At 50.9% G+C, this 22,442-nt stretch overlaps 1 long non-coding RNA gene across 2 annotated transcripts in view; it reads left to right on the top strand.

Moving 5' to 3' along the window:
- LOC110346337 (uncharacterized) overlaps positions 1-22,070 on the top strand; it is a 42,410-nt gene extending 20,340 nt beyond the window's left edge. For both annotated transcript variants that reach the window (XR_002390316.2, XR_015450566.1), the window contains exons 2-6: positions 10,829-11,198; positions 11,283-13,472; positions 14,087-17,872; positions 20,283-20,328; positions 21,256-22,070. This is a non-coding gene — a long non-coding RNA (uncharacterized LOC110346337). The remainder of the gene's footprint in view (positions 1-10,828; positions 11,199-11,282; positions 13,473-14,086; positions 17,873-20,282; positions 20,329-21,255) is intronic.
- The last annotated feature ends 372 nt before the right edge of the window (positions 22,071-22,442 follow it).

Raw genomic sequence — 22,442 nt, 5'->3', positions numbered from 1 at the left:
CCTCTTGTAGCCAGACTGAGTATTCTGCATTTTCACAGACTCAGACGTAGTCCAGGTTCTGAGTGTCTCTGACCTGCTGTGAGCTCTGGATCCTGTGCCGACCTCTGTGTTCTGGTTTCTCTATCTGAGTCATCACATTACTAGAACCTTCTGCCTTAAGCTCCAAGTGGAACAACATGAAGGAGCTTTACAAAGTACCAACTAACCTTTGCATGTCGTCGGTTGGGAATGCTCTAATATGAGCTGTTCATTTTGATCTGTTTTTGTCCAGTAGTGCATTGCTGTAAGAGACCTGAGCTATTCCCAAGACACAGTAGGTGTTCAGCAGATGTTTTTAATGAACAAGGACTGGGAAAGGGGGCACTTGGCGGGCCCAGAGAGCAGCACAGCTGCATGCTGTGGCCTAGAGCTGGGTGAGACATACACAGGTGCCCTCCGCACCACCCCGCATGCCTCACCCTCTCCGCTGCCTTGTCTTCATAGAACCTCAAGACTGACATTTGAAGCAGTTTAATTCAGTTATTATCTGTCCTTCTCCCACACACTCTTGGATATAAATTCCATAAGGCAGGTGGTTCTTTGTTTTGGTCTCTTGTTCATAGCTGCATCCCTAGTTCCCAGGACAAGTGTACAGTAGGTGCTAAAATAGCTGTTGAATAAATTAGTGAATAAATGAAATATTAGGAGCAGGATCCTTGCAGGGTGCTGGAGAAGCTTAGCCCTCACCAGAGATTCAGAGGAGGTTTCTGTAGCCTGTAGGTCTAAGCTGTGACCTTGAGCATCCACTGGGTGAACCCAGGGAGGGGGAGGGAAGAAGGAAGCCAAAGTGAATGCTTGGAAGAAACAAAGAGCTGCTAGTCCCGGCTGCTGCCCTTAGCACACAAAGGCTTCAGGACATGGATTCGGTCTGTTTGAGGCTGCGATTGATTGAGGGTTGGGGAGATGAGGTTGGACAACAAACGGCCCGCTATCCATGTTTGGGGCTTAATGCAGCACTAGGGAGGAGGCAATGGGATGTGGCATCCTCTTCCCGTAACTGGACAGCTAAGCCACTGCAGTCAGTCGCACTGGACACAGAACCTGTGTGGCATGTGGGGACTCTGCAATAAGACAAAGGCGTAGGGTCTTGGTTAGCAGAGGGACAGTTGGGGCTGGGACCTGCAGATGAGCACCCCAGTGGAAGGGGTTCCAGATGCTAGCAGAGTCACTCAGGGGTGGAGGCTCAACCTTGCTCCTCTTTTTGGCTGCCTTCGCTCCCATGCCTGCTACAGGGAGCTGCTGTTGCAGAAGAAGGGCCGCTTGTTCTCTGCTGGGGCGATGCCCTGGCTGCTCGGCTGCTCGCCCGGCCTGCAGAGGAGCCCTGCCCATGGCTTCCCGCACATGAATGCTCAGTTTGCATCTTCAGGCTGGGCTGTGGCCTCTGAGGGCCAGTCCTTGGGGAATGGGGTCCGGGCCCAGGCCAAGCCCATATTCTAAGCCCTGGTGTTGGACATTAGCTCCGAGTCCTGGCCCACCTCTCCTCCTGGGCAGTTTCCCCTGGAGACCTCCCTGCATCAGTCCACACTTGGGACTGTCTCAGCTCGGAGATGTTCGTGTGATGCTGGAGATCCAAAGGGCCAGGGGCTGGGTTGCTTTTGTTCTTGGAAGACCCTTGCCCCTGCCCCCCCCCACCTCTTCCCAGGGCCAGCTCTACGGAGCGAGGGTACAAGGTGGGGACTTTGAACTCTGAGGCTACCAGACCAATGGAGTCCATTCGGTGGCCCTGGCCATGCTTGGCAGGGAGGTCTCACCCTGACTCATCCATCCCAGCTGCAGGGACTGAAGATGCTGCTGAGGTTGGCCTGGAGCTGACCTGTTTGCTTATTCTCTTTTTGTGTGTGTGTGGTTCTGGGGATTGAACCCAGGGCCTTTGCAATGGGCCACATCCTCAGGACCTTGCGCTTTTGAGGCAGGCACTGAGCTAAATCCCCAGCCTGGGAAGAGATATTTAGTTGGATAAATTACAATAGAATATATATGTTTTCATAGCAATAGCCTGGCATGCAAGTCAAATTTTCTCTTTAGGAGCTGAAGAGCACCTAGTTTTTTTTCCTAATTCAACTTGTGTAACAAATTCCTAAAATTTTCCCAAGGCAGATGAAGCACAGACTAAGATAGAGGTTCAAAGTCTCATTCATTTTTCACACCCAATGCAAACTTTTCTACTCATGCAGTCTTTACGTACAGGTGCAAAATTCATGCAACCACAACAACAAAAAAGATTTTCTTTGGCTGAGGAACTGAGTTCTCCTCTTTGTTTCCTTCTTCATATTTTCTGGAGAGTGAGGGATTCACACAGTGAAGGGATTTGTTGAGGGCAGCCCTTTATGTCTTCTTCCATCTCAAATTGCCCATCCCTGTGCCATTTCTGGCCCCCTGGAAGTCCCCCAGCTGTCCTACATATTATGGAAGAATGTGGGGTATCTTCCTCTGGTCATCTGCTATGGAAAAAATGTCCCCCCAGGAGACAATGGCAGAGTCTCAGGACACCACCTGGGCAGCCAGGAGCACACCCCATCCAAGCAGTTGCTCCAATCAGCAGCAGAAGGGTCAACAGGATGTAAATGGGTAGGACTTGGCATTCCCTGGAGACTGCCATAGGCACATGTGTGTCCTGGGATGGATGAGGGAGAAATAAATTACATTTCTTCATACCTGCCTGGCTTCCCTGAGTATTTATGGAGCACCTGTTGTGTGAAATCCGAGGAGAAGGCAGAAGAGAAGACAGAGTCCTCGGCTCTGTGGGCCTCTTTGTGGGAGAATGCAAAGCTTGTATGAAACAAAACCCCAGCATAGCAGGCACAGCCTGCACCATGCCTAGGCGCCTGTGTTGTCTCCTCCTGACCCCCCCACACCCCACCTTGTCTGGGAAACTTCATGTTTCCCTTTTGCCCTACAGCCCATTTCTGGTATCCTGTAGGGCACAGATGCAGGACTTAGCTTGTGGATGAGCTGTTGTTCAAGTCACTACTGAACATTCCTGCCATCGTCTAGTTGTGTGATTTCTGGTCATCTCACCGAGCCTCAATTTCCTTGTCTACAAATCAGGGATCATACTAGTACCCACACCATTGGGTTTATGAAGGTTACATGAGATTGTGTTTGGCATGCCTGGGATAGGGATTCTGTGATAATTCTGATCTTTAGTGGGCTAGAGCAAGCCTACAAATTCTGCCTGCAAGTTAGTTCTGTGGTACTGTAGAAAGAGGAAGAGCATCTTAGGCTGTGGTTGGGGGAATTAGAGTAACCCATGGGGGAAAAATAGAGGACAAATAGGGGCTAAATTATACTACGGGCCACTGTGGTTTGAATATAGTTTGAATGCATCTCCCAGAGGTTCATGTTCTGGAAGCTTGGTTCCCCAGTGTGGCAATAATGTTGGAAAGTGGTAGAAATTTTAAAAGTTGGAACTTTAAAAAACCCGGGTGTGGTGGCACATGCCCGTAATCCCAGCACTCTGGAGGCTGAAGCAGGAGGATTGCTTTGAGCTTGAGGCCAGTCTGGGCTACATAGTGAGTTCAGGGCCAGCCTGAATTACAAAGGGAGACCCTGCCTCAAAAAACCAAAAAAAAAAAAAAAAAAAAAGTTGCTACTTTAGTGAGAGGTGACTAGGTCACTGGAGTACCACCTTTATTAGTCAGCTTTTTTGGAGCCCATACCCAGAGGTTTAATCTGGCTCATGGTTTCTGGGATTTTAGTCCATGGTAAACTGGCTCCAAGGCAGAAACATCATGGCAGAATTGTATTATGGAACAAAGCTGCTCACTTTGTAACATCCGGGAAACAGAGCACAAGGGGAAGAGATATACCCTACCAAGCCACATTCTCAGTGACCCAACTGAGCCCCACCTCCTAACAACACATTTATCTAATGTGGAATGTGGATTAATCCACTGCTAAGTACAGCAACTCCCCAGGAGTCTCTTAATCCAGTCAAATTGACAACTAAGGCACTCCTCCCTCGCATGGGATTGATGGAATCCCGGTTAGTTCCTGTGGGTGCAAGTTGCTCTAGAAAGAGCAAGCCTGGCCCATGAAATCCTCTTTCTTCATTTCTTGCCAATGACTGCTCTCTGCCTCCGGCCTGTGCTCCCACCTTGATGCCATCCACCAGAGTGTGATGCAGCCAGAAGGGCCTCAAGAGAGCTGAGCAGAAGCTGCTGCCATGCTGTTGGACCTCTATAGCTGTGAGTTAAGCAGACTTCTTTTCTTCATAAAATACCCAGCCTTGGATATTTTGTTTTAGCAACAGAAAATGGACTAAAACACTGGCCACAAATAAATGAGCAATTTTATAAGGCAAGCTTGGAGAACTGGTGGCTACAGAGGTCTTTTTGGGACAGATACAGTTGAGGTCTGATGGGACCAAAGGGATCATCTTGTGGGTAGCTAAAGCCATTTTTATAAGGAGTTAGGGCCAATTCAGGCTGAGGCAGCCCCAAGCAGGCCCACATGGTGGATTTTGGAATCTTTCTACTGCCCCAAAGCAAGGTTTGCATTTAGATTTATTAAGCACTTACTATGCGATGATCTTGCATTTATAGAACAGCTCCAGTTACACAAAGCATCATTGTAAATTTATGACTTGAAGACTTGCTGTTAAATATGCATCTAGAGGCTTCCTAGGGAGATGTTTGGCAGAGCTGAAAGCTTGCTTGTTTTTCTGTGATGAGAACTCAATTTAGAAGGATTTCAGAACAAATCAGGCTTGGTTTCATATGTTTTTACTCTGTAATCCCTGACCCTCCCTTATTTTTTTAATCATGCAAAGCTTCTTTATTTAGAAAAAAATATTTCTTACAGTTTTAAAAAAAATTCAAATATCCATTAATCTTGGTTTTGTGGTTATGTAGGGAAACAGGCAGTTCTAGGAGATGCAGCTGAAACTTTCAAGGCTAATGTGTCACCATGTTGACAGCTCTTGAAATCTTCACAAGAATAAGGCAAAATACTAACAGTTGTTGGGTACAGATGGGAGGTTCGTGAGTGTTGTGCAATCCTTTCCTTTTTTCTAATAGTTTGGAAATTTAAATAAAAAGGTGGAGGAAACTGATTGAACTATAGAGGAAAAATAGGGTAAGAGGAACTGGCTTCTCTTCCCGGATGGTTTTTTTTTTTTTTTTTAGGCTACGGCTTAGGTCACTTCCTCTTTTTTTTTTTTTCTTTGCCTGAAGCTGGAGAATTTTTTCCCCACTATCTTGTTATCAAGACACTGAAGGTTCCTCAAAACCTGATCCTTCCAGCTGCCTATTAAGGGCCTCTGATTTCTGCTCTCCACCTTGGGATTCCCTCTCTGCCTCTCCTTAACTTCGTTCTCAACTGGCTGGACTTTCTGAGCCTCCACCAGACCCTGCCCTGGCTGCCATGGCAACAGAAATGCAGCTCCAGGAGGAGGGGATGGAGGAGTGGGGATTTCTAGATGTGGGTTCTTTTGGGAGCCTGATACATAAACATCAAGAACCCCTGAGCCAACACGAATCAGTCCTGAGGGTAGCATGGGGGCTGGGACGGAGGACCAGTGCATCTCTGCAGGCTGCAGCAAGGTGTGAGGACACAGATCTTGTGGAGAAAAAGGGTCATCCTGGACTATTAAGAGACTTACTGTCAATCCTGCTGAGCTGCCTGCCTGATGGCGTTTCAAGGATAATTTAAACTCAGCTCTTTTGACCTTACAGTATTTGCTAACTTTAGACCTAACCTTCAAGTATCATCTGGTGCCACTGTGTTCTCATTCATTCATTCCACCCATATTCAGTGAGTGCTTATTTTGGGTCTAGCCCTGTGCCAGCCTGGGCACACAGCATCACTGTGGCTTCTGACCGGAGTTGCCCCCTGCACTGGGGGAAGGAGAACTCTCTTTGTGAGTTGGTGGTCAGAGCAAGTTTCCTGGGAGGAGTGGGGCTTGACCAGGGAAGAGACCGGACAAAGGGAGGTACTTTGTACATGTGAGGTCCAGGTGGTGGACACCACATATGAACGCACTGACTGATCCCTGTGCCTTTTCTGGAATGGAGGAGATTAGTGCGCCTTCTTCAGGTTGGAAAAAAGCTAAAATTAGCCCAACCAGCTGGCCTGGGCTGGGTGGGACTCCCCCTTACTCCCTTTCCCTCCTTGGGTTTCAGAAAGCACGGGCATGTGCAGCAATGGCCAGCTCTGCCCAGGTCACAGCAGGCAGAGCAGGGCACTCTGGGCCAGGCCAGTCAGGGCTGCAGCTCCCAGCAGGGCCTTGGTCTCCCCTACAGCAGTCTCCCCACTCCTGCAGTGCCTAGCAAGAGGGAAGTGAGGGCCTCTTCCTCTCCTCTTCACACCACTTCCTCTTTGCCATCCTCTTTCCCCTTCCAGATCTGCAGGGCCAGGCTTGCTTGGAGGGAACCAGGAAGGCAGGCAGAGGCCTGGACAGGCAGCTTCCTGGGGCACCAGGGAGGAGCAACCAAAAAGCCTGTCTTCACCCACTTTGCCCTGTGCCAGGCCCCTTTCCTGAAATTCCCTGAGTCACCGATAGGGAAACTGCAGCGCAGCACGGTCATTGAAGATTATGCATTGCCAGAGAAGCTGGTCTTGGTTTAGAAGGAGCCAGGCCTGGATTGAGTGGGTGGGAGCAGTGCATGTACCCTGTGCCAGTGGTGGAAGAGAGATGGCCTGGCTGGTGGTGCTGGCAGTCACAGGGCTGGGGAGTGGGGCCTGCAGCACCCGTCCCTATGTCAGCATCCACAGCTTGCTACTTTTCACCAGAATGCTGCTGTGGCTTGAATACGGAGTCCCCTAAAACTCACCTTGAGGTTTGGTCCTAAGCATAAAAGCATTGAGAGGCAGTGACCTTTAAGAGGTGGTTAGGTCATCAGCAAGGATTCAGGCCTTCCTCCCTTTTCACATTATCACGACAGTGGGTAGTCATTAAGCCTCTCCACAGGCCCTCACCTGCTTCCACTTTATGCCATGAATTGAATAGCACAAGAGCCTCACCAGAAGCCAAGCCAGTGAGCAGCATGCCCTTGGATTTCCCAGCCTCCAGAATCACAGGCCAATAAAAGCCTCTTTTGCTTATGAATCACTCGTTCTCAGGTATTATAGCAGCAGAAGCACGCCTCCACCCCACTCCCAGCGTGCCATGCACTGCCCATCTGGCCTTGGGAGTTGGGCAGAGCCTGGTCTTGGCTCAGTCCTCCACAGGTGACAGCCTGGCGGCTCTCAGGCAGACACATCCAGGTGGGGCCGTATGGGGTTGTTAACCTTGCTGAATTGGTTACACATATGAAAGCCAGCAGATTTCACATAAAATTAGTTTCCGACTCCTCTTGAAACATCAGAAGAGGCCCCCATTTGGAGTGACCAGCCATACTGTGGGGAAGATTTTTTTTTTTACCATTGTTTTTTTAAAGGCTGGATTACAGCAGTGTTGAGTCTGTAGTAAAACATTAACTTTCCATTTGGTAAGCTCTCCACAAAGCCTACACATACATCACTAGATAACCGCTTGTCCTGTCTCCAAGAACACCATTTCTTCCCCTTCCAACTAGAATGGCAAAAGTCCTTTCAAGAACGAACATATGTATTTTACTCAAATCCCCTTAACCACTAACATTAGCCAATCTTTACACATTTGTCAATGACTTTTACCCGGAAGGACTGTTTCTAGCAAAGCTAAGGGCCATGAACCCTGTTGAACAAAAATATTACCATGGTCTTCAAACAATACCTGCTCTGCTCAGAACTGAGATGGGTGGATGGACAGTAGAACCAGCATGATCCAATGAAAGCGTTCCCGGGATGATGTTTCCAGACCTAGTCTCAGGTTAAAATCAAACATAAAAGTCTTGCCTTTCACCCTGATGGTGTGATCCCCCTTTGAACTTGCCCACTGCTCTCTTGCAGAGGATCAATGAGCTCGTAACTTTTCTACCTTCTTCCACCCTGGTGAGTCCTGTTTAGCACTGGTGACACCAGACTCTCACATGCCCCGCCTCAAATGGTACATTCCAGCTTCCTGGGACTCTCCATGGTGTGGGGTGAATTGTGTCCCCCTCCAAATTCATTTGTTAAAACCTGAATCCCTCAGAATAGGATCCTATATGGAAAAAGGGTTATTACAGATCCAATTAGTTAAGAGGTGGTCAGACTGGAGTAGGATAGGCCCCTAACCTGGCTTCTGTCCTTGAAAAGAGGAAATGTGGGCAGCAACGGGGAGAACTCTATGTGACACTAGAGGAAGAGCTTGGAGTACTGTTTCTTTTCTTTTTGGTTTTTTGAGACAGGGTCTCACTATGTATTCCAGGTTGGCTTTGAATAAACTATTTAGCCTAGGGTGGCCTCAAACTCCTTGCAATCCTCTTGGCTCAGCCTCCTAAGTGCTGGGATTATACACATTTGCCAGGCCCAGGATTGCCAGCATACTGCCAGAAACTAGGGGACAGGCTGGGTCCTTCCCACACCTCAGGGAGAGCCGGGCCCTGCAGATGCCTTGATTTCAGAACTGCAGACAACACATCTCTGTTGACCTAAGCCACCTCTCTGCAGTGCTTTGGCCTGGCAGTCCCAGGAGGCTGGAATAGCACCGCCCCCACCCGCCCCCGCCATCAAGGCATTTGCATGCTCACCTGCAGTGAATTTTCTACACCAGATGCTGAGGAGATCCTTCCTAATGTCTTGGGGTGGGTTAGGGGAGGAAGATTGGCTTGGAGAGCAATGACCCCACTCCTGGGACCTGGTGTCTCCATGCTATAAGGACAGCAGGACCCCACAGCATCCAGGAGGTGACCAGAGACCCCAGAGCAGGTACAAGGCAGACACTAGGTGCCCAGCCTTGGCAGCAGTCTCCAAACCATCAAGGGTGTTGGGGAACCGCAGCCAGGAAGCTTGGACTGCAGCACTTGGACAGGGTGACTTTGATGCCCCAGGATCCAGGGCCTTCCTCGTTCAAGGCATATGAGCCTCCTAGGCTCTCCTGGGAGCGTTACCAGGCCATGCAGGCCCAAAGGCTCAGGTTCTTCTGCTCGTCACTGACCACATCAAAGGAGGCCATTTATTCTGGTAGAAAGGAAAAAGGATTTATTCAAAGCTTGCTCTGAGAACAAGGAAGGGCTCATTGGCCTCAAATCCCTATCTTATGTACAGGTGTATTAGGGTCTTTTATAGCAAGGAAAAATGTGAGAGGGAATACAGTGCATCCTGTCCAGACTCACACCTCTCCCTCCCTTGCCTGATGAAATGAAATCGGACCTGAGCTCCTGCTGCCTGCATCTGCACCTCCTGTCTAGTCACTGGGGCCACGGACAGGTGGGCGTAGCCTTTCATGCCCCAGGCCTGAGGAAGTTGGAGAAGCCACTTGTCTCTAAAGGAAAAAATCTAACTAAAGTTCCATTTTTGCAGTGCCAGTTGCAAGAGGAAGAGGGGTTCCTGGTGTGGACAGAAAGAAATGGGCATCTGTGCCAGCCTCGGAGTGCAGTGGGTCTGAGGGCCATGAAGAAAGTATTATTTATCCCCATTAAACAGATGTGAAAATGGAAGGTCAGAGAGGTTAAGGAACCCACGAGCACATGGCTGGGAAGGAACACAGCCAAATCTCCCACAGCTTTGAGCTACTGCAGTGGCGGGGTTCAAGGTCACCCATCCCTCCCTTCGAGCAGCTCTTGCAGTCAACCCGAGCTTGCCCTCAGCACACCCTGCCTTCTAGGGCCACCAGCATCGCTCAGTCCACATTGCACTTGGAAGTTTCTACTCTGGTTGTCCCTAGTTCCCCAAGGTAGTGGAAAAAGAGACTCTGAGGCAGGTGCTATGACCCCTCCTGCAGACAGCGGTCCCTTGCTCATTCCTGTGGCCTCTCTGGGGTCAAGTGACATTCTCATAGTTCCTTTGTTAGTTCACTTACTCATTCAGCACAGGCAGATTGAATACTTGACACACAGTTCCAGCCACTTAGGGTCTAGCAGGGAACGAAGCAGAACTGGCCCTACCCTTAAGAAAATATGACTCGTGTCTGGTGGTGACACTTGCTGTGAAGAAAGGAAAACAGGCAGGGGTGGGGTTGGGGTACACAGCAAGGGGGAGAGCCATTGCCATTAACCCAGTGAAGCTAGGGAAAGCCTCAGATGCCAGCCAAGGTCTGAAGGGTGAGGGAGCTGGGCCAGTGCTCTTGGGCAGAAGACTTGGGAAGTGTAAAGGTCCTGAGGCAGGAGCACACTTCCAAGTGGCTGGAGGGGTCCTAAGGTTGGCCAGGAACCACATGGGTCCTTGTGAGCCATCACAAAGCCTGGATGCCATGTTGAGGGTGGAGGGCAGTGGCCAAGCATGCAGGGGGAAGACCAGCTAGGGGGTCTTGCAGTGATTCAGGTCAGTCTTGAGCACACGGAGATAGTGAGGCCCCGTTGGAGGAAGGAGAAGCCAGACCAGGGATGGATGTCTGAGGAAGATGATGGCTGGGCTGGGAAGAGGAGGGGGAAGAGGGGACTCCTAGAGTTTGGCCTGAGCACCAGGCAGGATAAAGTTTACCCTTTCTGAGGGTGGACAGTTTTCCCTCAGGCAGAATGAAGATTTGGTTTAGGATAAGTGAAATCTGAAATACCCATTAGACTCCTGGAGTGGAGGCTTCCATGAGGAACTAATATGGATAGTACAACTGGGGCTACACATGGGACCACTCACCTGACTTCTGTCCTAATGCCTACTACCTGGAGGCAGAGATAAGAAAAGCAAAGATCCCTAAGCCAGCCCTGGAAAATTCCAAAATTCCAAATCTGGATGATCTTGGAGCCAGACCTGCTGGAATGACCCGCAATACCCTTTCCTCCCCTAGGGCACACGGAAGGTTCGTGCCTATGGACTGCATTTCATACCTCCAGTTACCACAGAGTGAATTATGGGAAAGGACATGCGTGACCGGACGCGGACCTGACTCAGCTGCCTGTCAGTCACGTCTTCAATCACGCCCTGGACGACTCAGTGGGAGGCGCTCTAGACCTGGCCGGACATCTTAAATTGTTAAACCCAACACCTCAGCGCTTGTGACATTTTCCTTTCAGCCACCAGGAGCCGCTCCCTCTGAGCGTACCATCACCTGATTAAAGCTGCTGCTGTTTCTTTACTGTAGTGTGCCACTTGCAGCTCTTTGTTCATCATGCACAAGAACCTAGGAACCCGTCTGCGAGGGACCTTGCCACCCACGGGTACGGAACCAGCCCACTTTAGAGCTTGTGACAGGCAAGGGTGGCTTTTGCTTTGGTCCTCACTTGGCTCGCTCTGGCCCACAGGCTGTGCACAGAGCGCCCACCTCGCTGTGAATCCCGGGGTGGGGAGCAGCAGGCAAGAAAGGGGTGTCCCCCTCACCGCACAGCCCTCCTTCGGAAGAGTGTGGGGCGGCTTCCAGAAGCAGCCATGAGCAGTCCTCCCACCCACACCTGGCTGAGGTCAGTCCCCAGGAGAGCAGCAGGATGTCAGGGAGACGCAATGAGGAGTGTGAGAGAGATCGGACCCGGGCCGTGCAAAGGGAGGCTGCAGAACTCTGGTGCGAGTGAGCCGGAGGGCGCGTGGTTAGGGAAGGGAGAACCTCTTCAGCGCTGCTTCCGGCCTGGCTGCCATATTGTTCCATTCTTAAATGGGCCCCAAAGGCTCAGTGTTGGAGTGCTGCTGGGAAAAGGTGGAACTAGGGGCCTAGTTCTTGGAGGGGTGTGTCCCAGGAGGGGGCGTGTCCTATGGGGGCTTGTCCTTAAAGGGGATGCTGGGACCGCTTCCCTCTTTGCTTCATGTCCGTCATGAAGTGTGCAGTTTCCCCTGCTATGTGCTCTCTGCCGTGTTGCTCTGCCTCTCCACAGGCCCAAAGCTGTGTGTGGCCAAGTGACCAGGGACTGAAACTTATGAAACCCGGAGCCAAAATAAACCTTTCCTCCTTGTGAGTTGATTTTCTCAGGTATTTTGTCACAGTGGTGGAAAGATGACAAAAACACCCCTGGACTCTCCTCACAGTCCAGGGCCGGGCTGCTGATGGGGGTGTTCTTCTGATGGTTCCATGGTCCCTGTCCAGGGCTGAGGGACCACCCACCTCCACTGTCCCAGAGCTCCATGGAGAACAGTGTGGTGGACACCTGCCCCATGTCTGCATTTCTCTTTTTCCTTCCCAATGAGACTCTGCTTTTAGGGGGTGGCATTTGGCTAAGGTACTTGGCTAAGATTCTTCCTAAGATCTTTTGTAGCTGGTGATGGCCATGTTGATTCATCTCTGCCCAGTGGAATAAGAAGGGAAGCCAGTCGAGATATTTGAAAAGAAACTGACTTCAGTGTTACACTTATCAGCCCTTTACCTTTTTTTTTTGGTACCGGGGATCGAACTCAGGACCTTGCGCCTGCAAGGCAGGTGGCAGAACCACTGAGCTAAATCCCTGGCCCCAGCCCTTTACCTTTGATTGCCATTGACTTCCTCTTTGTTCCCTTCTACTTTCAGAGAAGGTCCTTTGGATGGGTGGAGGTACAGCAACCATCCTCAATCATGAGGATGAAAGGCAGGTGCTACACATCGTGCAGGAAGCAGACAGGAGTCTAGATCTTGCTGAAACTCCTAAGCTGAAGCTCCAGCCCCTGGCTGTCAACTCTAAACTTAAGTTTTCTACATAAGACAAAAATAAAGTCCTTGTTTAAGCCTTTGCTCTTCTACTTTTTAATTACTTGGCAACAGAATGCAGTCCTAACTGATAAACAGCCCATCCCATAAAAACCCGGGAACTTATTCAGAAATCCCAGCACCCCTTCCAGCCAGGGCAGCCCAGCCTGGGCCACAGGGTGTAGAGACACAGGCTCAGAGAGGTTAGGTGACTTGCCCAGTGTCACACAGTGGGCACAGAGCAGAGTCTGGTGTCACAGTCAGATCTTCTGACTCAGGGACACTGCCTTTTCTCTGATACCAGAGTGAGTACAGGTGGGCAGAGATGTGGAGGTTCAGAAACCAAAGATTCATGGGGCGGGGATTTAGCTCAGTGGTTTCGCCACCTGCTGTGCAAGCGCAAGAACCCGAGTTTGATCCCCGGTACCAAAAAAAAAAGAAGCCAAAGATTCTGATGTGTTTACTGCAAACAACAACAACAACAACAACAGTAATCACCTCCTGTAAGGCTTTGTCAAGTCTTGCCTAGTGGAGGCCTGCCCTGCCCACCTTATTCAATCAAGACTTCCACCTCTGTTTCCTGTTTCCTCTTACTCTGCTCTATATTGTTGTTGCTGTTGTTGTTGTTTGGTACCAGGGATTGAACTCGGGACCTTGTGCTTGTGAGGCAGGCAGTGGAACCACTGAGCTAAATCCCTGGCCCTCTATTTTTTTTTTAATAGATCTGATCACGTTATAGAACATTGCACAATTTAATTTTTGTTATGTCTCTTGCTCTCCCACTCCCAGGATGAACAAGGATTTTTACCTTCTTTGCTTGTGATGTACCCTAAGTGCCCTAAAGAAGGTATGTGTTGTGTGGTATGTGTGGAACTGAATTAAATACATTGTTTCATGAGTAGCAATTGTTATGGGCTGAATTGCATCACCTCGGAACATGTATGTTGAATTCCCAGCTCCCATTGTCTAGCACCGTGGCGGCGGTGAACCTATGACTGTTTGTATCACTGAAAGCTCTAAAAGGTTTGCCATCACTGGCCTAGAACATGACTGTTTTTGGAGGTAGATCTTTACTGAGGTAATTAAGTTAAAATGGGCAATCAATCGTCCAACTGCCTAGAAAGGGGGATGTCAAGGGCTAAAGAGAAAAAAGACAATAGACACCTTCGTAATTTCAAAGTATATGGAGGCCTGGGAGGTCAGCGCCTCAGAGCAGGGAAAGCCAAAGACTCTCCGAGCTGGCCACTATTTACTGGGTACACACAATAATTGCTGGGAGCATCAGGTGACGTAGGGGGCTGCAGTAATCCTGGTGAGCCTTTATCCATGTGGGATGTGGATCTTATGCTGATGAAGACCCTAGGTCACTGAGGTTCTTATATTGGGGAGGGCTGTAAGGAGAGCATTCTTACAATAGTAGGTGGGATGAGTTAAGTTGACAAGGAATTTGTCCCTCCCCAGGTGATACCTTTCTACTCAGTCTTCAAGGAACCAGGATGTCTTCAGCTGATGCAGTCCTGCCCTGCAGTGTCACAGCATCATGGCACCATTGAAGTCTCAGCTGTGACTGGAGGCAAAAATGGAGTTGTCTCGACATGCCATAGCTAGCTTGTAGTCAGGAAAACTATGCCTGATCATAATTTAATTGTGAAACGATTTTTCCTCTAAATTATGTAGAATTGCTCCTGACACATGAGGATGGGCCATAAGCCAACAGGGCTGAGGTCTGCTTGAGGAGATAAGAATGCAGGCACTCACAGAGGGGTGACCATGTAAGGCGCAGGCAGAAGGTGGCCATCACCAAGCCTTTGATGGGGTCACCGAGGAAGCAACCCGCTGACACCTTGACCTTTGACCCCCAGCCCCCAGAATCACAAGAAAATCGATTTCTGTCATTTAAGGCACCCAGTCTGTACTCCCTGGTTGTGGCAGCCTGAGCAGACTAACACATCATGTCTGTCTAGCTCTGTCTGAAGAGTTTTGTGTAAGTCACTTTGTTTGATCCTAACCACAACCCCAAGAGACAGGTACTCATTTCTGACATGCAGAAACTGGGCTCTCGGAAGTGATGGCAGAGGGCCTAGGGAAGGCTAGATCTTGGGGTCCCCTAGCCCCATGAGGGGCACTGTGGCTGCCTGACATGCCAGCCCCCGCCTCTATCTGTAGCTTGTGGAAAATCAGACCTGTCCTCCATCTGTCCCCCTCCCTCGCCCTTAAGCAAGCCCTAGCTGGACCCCTCTGTTCCCCAGGGACAATGGTGTACCCTACACTTCTGTGCAAATCCCGTGACATGACATGCTGCTTCGCATTACCTGGGGGAACCAATCTCTAATTGCAGACACAGAGGCAAGGGGAATAACAGATGGAGTAAGACATCTTTGGGTGGGAAGCATTCCCTCAGCGTCCCTCAGAGCATTCAGCACCCACGCACTGAGCTGCAGGCTGTGGGAGGCCCTTGGTTCTTCAGCTACCATTGCCAGGCAAGACCACAGTAGTGGCTGATATCTACTGGGGCCCTACTATGTGCCAGGCCCTGCCCCTCGTGCCTCCCACAGTTCTTTGTTTAGTGGTCTCCTCAGCCCTGCAGGATGGTCAGTGATATCATCACCATTTTACAGATGGGGAAACTGAGGCTTAGAGCGCTCCAGGGTGAGGCTGGGGTCCCGTCTCACTCTAGAGCTGGCTCTCTTAACCACCAACTGACTGGTTGCCCACCCCGCCCTGTGCTGCCCTAAGCTGTGGTTGGCAGGCCGGTTCCCCAAACCTGCTGGGCTGGGCAGAGAATCAGGAAGGAAGCTCGGGGGTAAGAGGATGGAAACTGCAAACCAGTGTGATAAAGATGTGAACTGTTGCTCCTGCCTGCCTTCCTCTTGCCACCCACGGCCTCTGCCTCAGAGCTGACAGTGCCCCCTGCATTGGAGTCCTTCCCTGTGGGTCCGGCTGGGGCTCATCAGCCAGTTTCTCTTCACGGCATGGGGAGGGGCCAGTGCCACCAGCTCTGTCATCCTTGGCGGTGCCCACTAGAGGAGGGACAGGCACTCTCCGGGGGCTGGGACTGCCCTCGCCCTCCAGAGAGGATCAAGGGGAGCCTAGGGACAAACCCAAAGCCAGGGCCCGAGGGAGGTCGGTCGGGGCAGGAAGCTGCAGCGGCTCTTCCCTGCAGAGAGCTCTCAGGGGATGGGCCTCACTCATCCTTTGCAGTGACAGTGACAGTGACAGTGACAGCATGGGGCCATTTCCCTTAGTGCTGAGGGAGCCCGCGGACAGCTGTGCACGCTCTGCCTCTGGAGCCCTGCTGGGGCCCCTTTGCTCCCCGAGGCTGCAGGGTGGCTGTGTTTGCAGCTCGCAACCTTGGCGTCCTGTGTGCCCTCTGCGTGGGGTGAGCGGCAGGGGCTGGAGAGCTAAGTCTGCTCAGGGCCTGGCTCTGCTCTGGTCCCCGGGCTGCAGGCCGGAAGTTACTTGATAGCGTGAAGGCGATGGTGTGCCAACTGCCGGGACCCCGAGGCAGAGGCACCAGGGCGCTTGGTGGGAGCCTGGTGGGCAGGGCAAGGCTGCACATGGCCACGCCTGCTTGCCCAGAACTGAGGAAGCAGCTGGGCCCCAGTTCCGGGTGCTCCACACAGATGCCCACATAGGCCACTGCTGACTGCACATCCGGGGCCTCTCAAGCTGTGGTCCCAGGGGCCGGGCAGGGCCCCTGCTGATGGAGGAAGGCCATGGGTGGGGGACATGGCTGAGCCTCCTGGTGATGCTCTTGCCTCCTGACCATGACTTCTCCTACTCGGGAGCTCTTGTTTAGAACTGTTGGCAGAACTGCCTTCCCTTCTGGTCCCCTCATACCCTGCAGCCACCTAAGTGCTTCATGTCTTCACTTATTAGATGCCTATCATTTTCCCACTTCCTATTTTCTAGATGACTCTCCAGTTCTACAAATGAGAACCTGCTGTGTTCTGACAAGATGCTTTTTGACTTCCCCAGAGAGCGGTGACACATTCCTCTGGTCTCAGCAGGCATCTCTGTCCTTACAGCTGAAAGAAAGGCCAGAAGGAAGGGTCTGGGGCTTGACAGGACTTGCCGGTACCAGCATGGCTATGTGCGGCTGCTGGGGTGTGGAAGAGCGGCAGAGAGAGGGGACCCAGGGAGCATGTGGGCAGGGGAGTCCCAGGATGGCAACAGAGGCTGGTGACGCTGGGGACGGCCATGCCAGGGCAGGCAGAGGTGTGCTCAGTGGGAACCGGAGTGACAGTCAGGCTGAGGGGCTTCGGTTACCCGGCCTGTGGTGAGCGTCCCGGCACATAGCTGGGACCCCCTGCACTCAGGCAGAAGGACACTGTTTGCTCCTCTTCAAGACTGTTCCAGGGGCCACAGGGAGCCTGGGAGGAAGCAGGAGGCCTGTGTCTGGGTCAGGGTGAGGCCAGAGACCGGACAGGAGGACAGGGCACCTTCTTCGGGAAGAGCCTGCAGAGGGTACTGGTGTTGCAAGGGTCTCGAGGCTGTGACCGAGGCATGTGGCACATGGAGGGGCTGTGAGTGGAAGAAGGAAAGGATATTTGGATTATCTCCCTATTCTGTCCCCTCTGGACTGTGTGAGATGCCTGCGCGCTCAGACGCAGTGGCTCCTGAGGGGACAGCTGCCCCAGGCTAGAGCAGAGGCTGTCTTTCCTCTGGAGATGAGGGATCCTGCCCTGAGCTAGGTCTGGAAGGCTCACTGGGCCTCATTCCTGGGCAGGAGGTCATGGGAGAGCAAGAGACGATCTGGGAAGAGCCGCAGTAAAAATATCAACAGCTGATGGTAATGAGGTGCTGTGATCGCACCTCCTGCACCTCAAGCATAAGTGAGTTGCTTGGATGGGTTGGCACAGGGCCCAGGCCCAGAGAGACACAGCGAAGAGCAGCTGTTATTGTGGCTGAAGAGACCTGGCAAACTGGGAATTGGGTAGCCAACTTCCCAAAAGGAGCCAAGCTGGGTGCCCTTTAACGCCACTTTGGCCCTTCCCTGACCCCTGGCAGGCTCACCCGTGTGGGCCCGTCTTCCTGGCCAGCCTTCGGCACCAGACGCTGTGCATGGCTCCATCTTCAATGCTCCCAGACCCCACAGTGGGTTAAGATGCACTGTTCTTTCATGTCCACCTGGCCCTTTCTAATAGGGGACAACCAGTGACATTAGCACCGTCCTGTGGAACCAGCAGAGGGTCAGAGATGTCAGGCTCCCTGGGACATGGGAGTTCCATGGAGGCCTCTGGGGAGGTAACTACTTCGTGGTCCTGAAGGGAGGTCATGGGTGTCCTTTCAGCTAGGCGTGGACAGCTCTGAGGCACTCTGGAGAATGCTCCAGAACCCGCAGGAGTCAACTCCACCCAGCCACAGTCCAGGGAAGGCAAGGGCAAGGTTCAGATGACTGTCTGTGCCTGAGAACCCACTCCTTATCTAGAGATGTGTGGGGCCTGGCCAGTTACTAGACCTTGTCCTCAGTAGCTCTCTGCCCCCATGCACAGCTGCACAGCGGCCCGATGGGGTTCTTTAGGGCTTCACAAAGTCTCCCTTCCTCTCCCATCGTTCATCTTCTCCCACCTGTTAGTGCCTCAGGCTCTCTCCCTGGTTGGTTCCCTCCCAGCAACTCCCTTCCTGTTCTCCTTAATGGCTTTTAGTTACCTTCTAGCTAAAACCCAACCAGTCAGCTGGGCACACAGCTCTCATCTTCCCTGGGGGCATTGTCTGCTGCCCTTCGCAGCTGTCCACCTCTCAGTCCCTGGCCTCCAGCCCCATAGATGCCTCCTCCCTGGACCCCCAGACCTCTGCACCCCCTCTCCCCCAACACCTTCCCATCCCACCCTCTTGTCTTTCCCTAACTCCTACTCAACCTGAATTTTATTTTCAGCGTTCATGTCACCATGTTATTTCGGTCATGTTTGCTGGCTCACAGGGGCATGCTGGGTTCCTCTACTCAGGTCCCTTGGGGGGCTTCCCCGCACCCCGGGTGGTGTGGACAGAACTGCTTGTTCATAGCTGTCTCCCACACAGGGCCCTGTGCTTTAGAGGGCAGCTTTTCAAAAGTTTGTCCTCAATACCCAGCACAGTTCCTGAATTATATTAGCTGCTTAAAACAAGGACAACAGCGAATTCTGCTTTGAAGTTCTAGATTCAAGTGTTCAAATGAAATAAGAGCTTCATTCTTCCCCCTTCCTTCACTTTTCCCCTCCTCACTTTTGGGCAGACTCCAAGCTGGGTGCAGCTCTGAGGTGGGCAGGTACTAGTGGGAGCAGGTGGGTCCTCAGGGTATTCTTAAGCCTTGCTGCCATCAGCTCTGTCCTTTGTGTGCAGTTGGTATCTGTCCCACCCCCAGCCTTTGCTGAGATGCGCATTTTGTTGCAGAGGATGGAAAGGAACAACCGCTGGGGCTGGTAGCTTATTTCACAGAAGAGCTCCTTTCTTGACACAGCCGGAGCCTCCGGGCGGAGCTGTGGGGCATGAGTGGAGGGTGGGCAGTGGTATATCCACTCAGCCCACTTCTTTCCCCAGCGTGGGAGGAGCCGGGGCACATTAGTGTCTCTGAATATACAAAAGTATATTTGGGGGCCCAACTTCAGGGTGGGGAGTGAGGTTCAGGAACCACTCTGCGCAATGAAGTGGGAAGGACAGTTTTGAGAATTGGGGGCAGTCGGGCAGCAGCCAAGGGCTGAGCAGGGAGGGTGGAGCCGCTGTGTGGGAGGCTACAGAGAGACCATGGGACTCCGTAAGGACAGAGACGTCTGCTTGGTCACGGTGATGGGGTGGGCCCTGTATATCTGCTCACGCTCTCCTTCTTTTTACCTTTGCCAATTATTATTATTTTTAATTGACACAATACAGTAATTACACATACTCATGGGGCACTGTGTGACCTTTCAACACACACATGTATAATGGACCATGATCAGACCGGGGTAATGAGAATATCCATTACCTTGAACATTTACTATTGCTTTGTGTTGGTTGGTTTAAAGCCATTAAGGGAAACATTCAAAATCCCCCCTTGTAGCTGTTTGAAAATATATAGTAAATGTTGGCTGCACGGGGGTTGGAGCACAGCCCTTGGAAAAAGAAAGGGGGTTCCTTTGTGGGAGGGGCAGGTCTACGTCCCCAGGGACTTTACCTTGGTGTCAGAGACGAAAAGTGGTCAGAGAGGTCCTTGGAGCAGAGCTGGGGAATGGAGGTGTCAGCTCGGCGTCCCTCCTCTGTGACACAGTGGGCTCTTTCAGTGGGTGCTGCACGAGATTTTGGTGTCAACAATCTGTAAAAGAAAAGTCCCCAAATTGGTCTGGAACAAAGCTTTTTGTGTGTGATATGATTTGACAACCTCCTGGGGGAGGGGAGTGTCCACATTCTTGGCAAAATGTTGAAATTTTCTGATGAACTTGAATGAGTTTGAGGTTGAGGGTTGGAAACTGGTGCCTGGCCCACACAGCTGCCTTGACGGGAGGGGTTGGTGGATGTGCCTGTGTATGTATGGAGACCCGGAAATAGCTCTTGCTCATCTGCAAATGCAGACCCTGAAATAATAATACATCGTATGGTGGCAGGCCCACCGAGAGTAAGCTGAGACTGAGGCCGAACTGGGAATTGGTGGGTTCTCGGGGGAAATGCCAACCCTCATGATTCCTGGTTTCCTTCTACACAGGTGACAGCTGCCCTGCTTCCCTGCAGGCCATGAAACAGTAAATGAGGTAAGGATAAGATGGGCACTTGGAGAGGTAGAAGGCTACTTGCAAGTCATTATCTGATTCAGAAGTGATCTGCCTATGTCAGAAAATCTCAGGATGACTTCTCTTACAGAGAGATTTGTACCCAGTGTTTATATTCCCAGCAGCAATATGCACAGTAGTTAAAATGTGGAACCAATCCATGTGTCTCAGTAGATAAGCAACATGTGGCATATTCATGCCATGGAATATTATTTGGCCATAAAAAGGAACACATTTCTGACACACACTGAGTAATTTTAAGCTTTTTCTTCAAAGATCCTGTAATTTGAATCTCTGGAATAAGCCGACAGTGGACAGATTAACAGGAGAAAACCACTTTAATTTTGTGCATATGCATGGAGTCTCCCAAAGTATGAAAGTCTAAAGGGTGCCAGATGATCAAAGTTTATATAGTATTCTGAGCTCCAGGAAGACAGAGGCTTGGGACTTCGGAAGGGAGGTGGCTCTGGGGATGGGAGGGGGAGGGAGGAGGTGCAGGAGAACAAAGATTGCCTTGTGCAGATAAATTCTCTGACAGGTAACAGGCTGTGCCGAAGCCTCTCTGTGCAAGGCTGTGAACTTTAGTGCCTTTTAAGAGTTAGTCTCCCCTGTTGATGATTTAACTAGGGAAGGACTAGATTCGAGCCAGGTAAGGGAAATTCCCAAGTGCCTTCAGTTCAATCAGCACATCACGCGGTGGCATGGATGCCCCTTGAGAATGTGATGGTAAGAGAAATAAGCCAGTCACAAAAGACAAACACTATAAAAGCCCCTACAGATTCCACCTGTAAGAGATGCCCCTGTCATCCAGAGCATAACCACAGAGGGTAGATTGGTGGTGACAGGGACTAGGGGTGGCGGGGAAAATGGGAAACTGTTGTTTAATGGGTACAATTTTGGTTCTGCAAGATGAGAAGAGCTCCGGAGATGGATGCTCATGACGGCTGCCCACCACAGTCAATGCATCCAACACCCTGAAGTGTGTACTGAGAAGCAACTAAGACGGTGAATTTTATCTCATGTGTATTCTACCACCATACATTTGTTTTCTAAACAAAGTAAACTTCAGAATACAGGTTCCATGCTGACCTCAGTGGCACTCGATTCCCGACCACCGCTCTCCTCCGGGACACACCCTGTCCTCTGTCTTCTGCTCCATGTGTCCTGGCTTTGAAGCCCTCCGAAGTACAAAGGCTTCGTCTTCCTGATCTCCTCTGCTCGGGCCACAGCAGTGCTGACCCAGCAAAGCCAAGGCTTTCACCTGCAAGGAAGAGCACTGCAGCCCGGGCCCCTCCCAGCCCCCCAGCCTTCCCGCCCGGAACAGGCAGGATGCCTGTGTCTCCTGATTCTGAGATAGCTCCTGCTGTCAGTCTGCTTGAATGAGCTCTTTTGTCCCTGAGAATTTTCCCATGTCGAACATTTAGTCTGTTGTGTTATGGGTCAGTGAGTGAGGAAATAAGTCTGAATTCTTAAACAACCTTGTGAACGTAAGACATCTGTCTGAAAGGCAGTGCAACCATATCTGTCCAACTGTCCTCGGCTTTCAAGACCCTTTCTTAAAAAGCAGACCAGGGCCGGGGATTTAGCTCAGTGCACCGTGCCTGCCTCGCAAGTGCAAGGTCCTGAGTTCAATCCCTGATATCAAAAAAAACCCCACCCAAAATAAAACAAACAAACAACAACAACAACAATAACAATAAAGCAGACCATTATTTGATGTTTTAGATCCTAAAGAAATATACTTTCTTTAAAAAGTTAAAATATTGCACAAATATTGGAAGATGAAAGTCACCCTGTACAACCAGCATCTAAAATTGTTAACAGTTTTATGTAGATGGCTCAGACATTTTTTCTCTGTACCCAGTAACATAGATATAGTACTGCTATTATCATCAGTATTCTTACTATCATGTTACCATAGATATTGTTTGGCAACTTGGTTTTTGACATATCTTGCACTTCTATCAGTATAAGAACCTTGTTCTTTTATATAGTTTTTTGTTTTTTGGGTTTTTTTGTACCGGGGATCGAACTCGGGATCTTGCTCTTGCAAGACAGGTGGCAGAACCATTGAGCTAAATCCCCGGCCCCAGATC

This window comes from Heterocephalus glaber, unplaced genomic scaffold, assembly GCF_053883595.1.
Source record: "Heterocephalus glaber isolate CG9 unplaced genomic scaffold, H.glaber_assembly_v1.0 deba00001004, whole genome shotgun sequence".
Lineage (NCBI taxonomy): Eukaryota > Metazoa > Chordata > Mammalia > Rodentia > Bathyergidae > Heterocephalus > Heterocephalus glaber.
The sequence above is the reverse complement of the archived record's forward strand: the minus strand, read 5'-3'. Positions and strand labels throughout refer to the sequence as shown.